The sequence below is a fragment of the Saccopteryx leptura genome, chromosome 9 (assembly GCF_036850995.1).
Source record: "Saccopteryx leptura isolate mSacLep1 chromosome 9, mSacLep1_pri_phased_curated, whole genome shotgun sequence".
Classification (NCBI taxonomy): Eukaryota; Metazoa; Chordata; class Mammalia; order Chiroptera; family Emballonuridae; genus Saccopteryx; species Saccopteryx leptura.
In genome coordinates, this window is record NC_089511.1 from 47,587,889 (window position 1) to 47,593,888 (window position 6,000).

Consider the following 6,000-nt stretch of genomic DNA (forward strand, 5'->3'; position numbering starts at 1 on the left):
CACACTGCATTCTAAACTGCTGCTGACTAGATGCACCCATCTCTTGGAGTCAAGAATTCTCAAATCACAGCTAGTCTTTTTTCATCTATATCTCCATTCACTGTCCAAGAAATACTTCCTGTTCTACGGCTTTTCCCAATACCAGCAACTTAAAAAAGGACAAAGGAATCCATAAGCAGAACCCAATCTTAGGGTACAGAGACTCCCACTGGGTCGGTGGCCCCATCTGAATATGAGTGACAGAGAAAGAGCCCAGATCAGGAGAGGCAGCAGTCAGCATCCAGGTGGTCCTGTGGGGACAGCAGGAAGACCCCAGCCTGTGGGATAAAAGCGGAACAAGCCAAGTCACAGAAGACACTGAAGATGTCAGCAGATAGTGGAGGTCAGGAGAGAACAGGGCCAGGAGGCAGCTGCCATGAGCTCGGAAGGGCACAGAGCAAGGAGCAGGGGAACACGGCATCATCTTATGACACATATGGTCCTAGTGCAGTGGCTGGCCAACTAAGGGACCCTTTTCTCATTCTTTGGCCAAGGAAAAGTTGCCAGTGTGTGACCTGGACCACAAGCTAAGGGTCAGCTGCTCAGCAGGAATGAAGTGGAAGAGAAGGGATCCAGCCCCCAACTGGGTCCGTTCTGTAGCTCTCCTCAGGGCATCCAATTCAAGAATCATATTCTTCACCCTATGATGAAGGCAATGGGCAGATATCCCTATTTTCCAGCTTAGGGTAAGCCTCTTGAAGATTCACATTTTGACATTATTATGCCAGCACTTTCACCCTCGATGTAAGAACTGGGAAGTATCTGGACTTCTTCAGCAGCTGGTTGCTCTCTGATCTCTGGCACTTTGGTGGAAATATGTGAGAAGCATTCCTTGTAATGAACCCCCCACCCTTTATTTTTTTTAGCAAGACAGAGACAGAGAGTAGGACAGACAGACAGGAAGGGAGAGAGATAAGAAGCATCAATTCTTTGTTGAGGCACTTTATTGTTCCCCTTGCTCAAGCCAGTGATCTTGGGCTGAAACCAGTGACCTTGGGCTTCAAACCAGTGACCTCTAGGCTAAAGTTAGTGACCTTGGGGTCATGTCTATGATCCCACACTCAAGCCAGTAACTGCGCACTCAAGCCGGATGAACCCAAATGCAAGCCGGATGAGCCCATGCACAAGCTGGCGACCTTGGGGTTTCAAACCTGGGTCTTCTGTGTCCCAGGCCTGGCTCTATCTTCTGTGCCACAGCCTGGCAGGTGTAGTGAGCCCCTTTCTCTTTAGTCATCAGAACTCTGCTTGTCCGTTGGATTTCTCAGCTTCTCCCTTTGCAGGAGCGCAGGGGCCAAATGAACTATGCTGCTAGGCTGCTGGAGTGCATGCACTCTCTTAGAATGATATTATTTCTCATTTTCTCTTCATTCTTCTTCCACTCTCTCCCTTGGGACACTTTGTTCCCTTTGTGACTTCATCAGCCTCTTGTCATAACTCTCATGTTCTCAGGACACCGGTTTAGACTCCTTTTCAAAAAAGAAGGGACATTGTAAAGACAGCTGGGAGAGGACCTGCCAGTTAGCTACTAGAAATGTCAAGTGTGGAGAACAGACACCTATCCCAACAGAAATTGGAGACCACACAGTTCAGCTCGGCTGGGAAGCTGTTCAGATCCTCCAAGAGGGGCCTGCATGTCCCAGGCCAGGCCCCTTCATGGGGTGGATGGACAGACTGCAGTGGGGGTGTGACCTACATTCTGGCTCTTCAGTAGCATTTTCTAAGGTGACTTGGTTGACAATTCATTCCTGCCAGTCCTCCCTGCCCCAGCACATTGTTTTTACCAAGCTTACACATTTGGAGTTCAGAAGTCAGAAATCAGTCTCAGATGGTTATAAATATGTTGGCAGGGTTGATTCCTTCTGGAGGTTCTTAGGGAAAATTCCTCTCCTTGCCTTTCCAATTTCTAAAGCTCATGGGCCTTTCTTCCATTCTTTTAAAAATTGTATTTATTTCCTGACCAGGCAGTGGCGCAGTGATGGAGCATCGGACTGGGATGCAGAGGACCCAGGTTCGAGACCCCAAGGTCGCCAGCTTGAGCACGGGCTCATCTGGTCTGAGGAAAGCTCACCAGCTTGGACCCAAGGTCGCTGGCTCGAGCAAGGGGTTACTCGGTCTACTGAAGGCCCACGGTCAAGGCACATATGAGAAAGCAATCAATGAACAACTAAAGTGTCGCAACAAAAAACTAATGATTGATGCTTCTTATCTCTCTCCATTTCTGTCTGTCTGTCCCTATTTTCCCTCTCTCTGACTCTGTCTCTGTAAAAAAAATAATAAAATAAATAAAATTGTATTTATTGCCTGACCAGGCGGTGGCGCAGTGGATAGAGTGTCGGACTGGGATGTGGAGGACCCAGGTTCGAGACCCCGAGATCACCAGCTTGAATGTGGGCTCATCTGGTTTGAGCAAAAGCTCACCAGCTTAGATCCAAGGTCGCTGGCTCAAGCAAGGGGTCACTCACTCTGCTGTAACCCCCTGGTCAAGGCACATATGAGAAAGCAATCAATGAACAACTAAGGTCTCACAATGAAAAAATGATGATTGATACTTCTCATCTCTCTCCGTTCCTGTCTGTCTGTCCCTGTCTATCCCTCTCTCTGACTCTCTCTCTGTCCTTGTAAAAAAAATTGTATTTATTGATTTTAGACAGAGAGGAAGAGAGAGAGAAACAGAAACATCTATCTGTTCCTGTATTTGCCCTGATTAGAAATCAAACTCGCAAACCTTTGTATGTCGGGATGATGCTCTAACTAATTGAGCTCTCTAACCAGGGCTCTTTCTTCCGTTGTCAAAGCACAAGACCCAACCTCTCTCTCCATCACATCCCCCTTTTCTTTTCTTTTTTTTTTTTTGTGTGTGTATTTTCTGAAGTTGGAAATGGGGAGGCAGTCAGACAGACTCCCGCATGCGCCTGACCGGAATCCACCCAGCATGCCCACCAGGGGGCGATGCTCTGTCACAACCAGAGCCATTCTAGCACCTGAGGCAGAGGCCATAGAGCCATCCTCAGCGCCCGGGCCAACTTTGCTCCAATTTGAGCCTTGACTGCGGGAGGGGAAGAGAGAGACAGAGAGGAAGGAGAGGGGGAGGGGTGGAGAAGCAGATGGGTGCTTCTCCTATGTGCCCTGGCCGGGAATCAAACCCAGGACTTCTGCACGCCAGGCCGACGCTCTACCACTGAGCCAACTGGCCAGGGCCATGTCCCCCTTTTCTGACACTGCCCCTCCTGCCTGCCTCTTATAAAAGTCCCTTGTAATTATATTGGTTCCACCAAACTAATGCAGAATAATCTTCATATCTTAAGATTATTAATTTAATCACACCTACCAAGACACTTTAGCCATTTAAAATGACTTTCATGGGGACTGAGGAAGAGACATAGATGTCTTTGGAGATGTGCATTACTTTGTCAACCATGGGGACTTTAAGGAGAAAAAGCCCTGTATGAGTCATGGATCTCTAGAAAAACAAGACTTAACAGGCTGAATTACATGGAGAGAGAGAGGTGTTTTTTAAAAGACTATTTTTTTTCAATTTTTTTTTTTTTTTTACAGAGACAGAAAGAGAGTTAGAGAGAGGGATAGGTAAGGACAGACAGACAGGAACAGAAGGAGATGAGAAGCATCAATCATCAGTTTTTTGTTGTGACACCTTAGTTGTTCATTGATTGCTTTCTCATATGTGCCTTGACCGTGGGCCTTCAGCAGACCGAGTAACCCCTTGCTTGAGCCAGTGACTTTGGGTCCAAGCTGGTGAGCTTTGCTCAAACCAGATGAGTCCGCGCTCAAGCTGGCGACCTCGGAGTCTCGAACCTGGGTCCTCTGCATCTCAGGCCGACGCTCTTATCCACTGCACCACCTCCCGGTCAGGTCTTACCTTTACTCTTTATTATTACCTTTCTCTCAACCTAGAGACAGTGAAGCTGTGCACCCCTGTACTGCAGTGAAATGTTTGTGACCCCCTAGCTGACACATGCCTGGGACAGTTAGCACCACACCTCTTGGCTGTCATGTGCTGTTCTGTGCTGCGTGATCCAACCTAGAAACTATACTTGAGGCCAGATCCGAAAACCACTACTGGTGTGGATGATCTCAGGTCATGTTTCCTAGAAGAAGAGTAGGAGAAAGGATTTAGTAGCTCATGAAGGGAGTGCTGGAGGAAACCCAGATGGTGCCATGGAGGAAGCCAGCAGGAATTGGGTCTGGTTGAGGTCCTGCTTCAGTCTAACCATGGGGACTCTGGGCAGAGGTGAGATGGGAGATTGTGCAGGTGTAATCAGGGTTAAAGGGAGTTATTAAGAAAAGAGTCTGATTAGTAGTGATACAGTGGATAAAGCATCCACCTGGGATGCTGAGGTCTCCGGTTCAAAACCCTGAGGTTGCCAGCTTGAGTGTGGGCTCTTCAGCTGGAGCTCAGGCTCACCAGCTTGAGCGTGGGGTTGCTCACTTGAGCGTGGGATCATTGACATGATTCTAAGGTCGCTGGCTTGAAGCCCAAGGTTGCTGGCTTGAACAAGGACTCACTGGCTGGACTTGAGTCCCCTGGTCAAGGTGTGCACGAAAGGCAATCAGTGAACAATTAAACTGAAGCAACTATGAGTTAACATTTCTCATCTCTCTCCTCCTTCACTCTCTCCCTTTCTCTCTCTCTCTCTCTCTCAAATCAATAAAAAAAAAAAAAAAAGAAAAAGAAAAAAAGAAAAGGGACGAATCCCATACCCATCCCAGAATTCAAGGGTAGCGATCAAGAACTTAGAAGGAAAGCCCTCTGGGCTGTGTGTGTGTATGTGAATGTGTGTGTCTGTGTGTATACATGTCTGTATATATGTGTGTCTATGTACACGTGTGTATGTGTGTGTAATAGTGTGTATGTATTCAGTTAGACTAAGGGATGTAGAAGTGCAAACTCCAGGGACACAAGAACTCACAGGTTGAGGAGGAAGGCTCATGGACCGGCTGACAGGAGACAAGGAACAAGGAATAAAGTGAAGAGATTCGATTGCAATTGAGGCTAGAAATCCAGAAAGTGAGCAGGAACCAGAAGGTATCAGGACCCTGTGGGGACAGAGGCCTGAGCTGAAGATGCTGGCCAGTTGACAAGCAGAAGGGAGTTAAGCAGAAGTGAGGGTGTTGTGCAGAAGTGAGTTTCTGACCAGCAGGGAAACGTGAGGTAGGAACAAGACACGTCGGACGCCGTTTCCGGAGCCAGGGCAGGGTTTTCCCGCGCCCAGCTCCCCCCAGAGCCAGGGCAGGGTTTCCCGCGCCCAGCTCCCCCCAGGCGAGACAGGTGCAGCTGTTCTCCAGCCAGCTGCAGGTTGGTGACTGTGGCTTCTCCAGCTGTGGGAAGGAAAGCTACAGTCAAACTCCGAGCTTCAAGATGTCCTCAGCCAAGCTTTCTAGTTAGCAGGATGTCAAGATCTCCTGTAAGCCTGACCTGTGGTGGCGCAGTGGGATAAAGCGTCGACCTGGAACACTGAGGTCGCCGGTTCAAAACCTTGGGCTTGCCTGGTCAAGGCACATATTGAGAGTTGATGCTTCCTGCTCCTCCCCCTTCTCTCTCTCTCTGTCTCTCTCTCTCACTCCTCTCTCTCTAAAAAATCAATAAATAAAATATTAAAAAAAAAAAAAGGATCTCCTGTAAGTGAGGCTAACTAAAGACCCACATGGAGGCTGAAAAGGATCCTGAGCGCAGGGAGGGGCAGGGTGCAGGATGAAGGGTGGGAAGACTTTAGAGAGCTCTGAAGGCAGAAGAGTGTGGAAAATGGGAAGGGGTGGGCGATGGGAATAGCGAATCAGAGAGACTTGGAGTGTGGGGAGCCCAGAAGACTCTAAATAACAGAGAAGCCACCCTGGCCAGATAGCAGAGTTGATAGAGTGTCGACCTGAGCACAAAAGTTGCCGGACTGATCTCTGGTTGGGGCACATACAGGAGCAGATCATTGTTCCTTTCTCTCTCTCTTT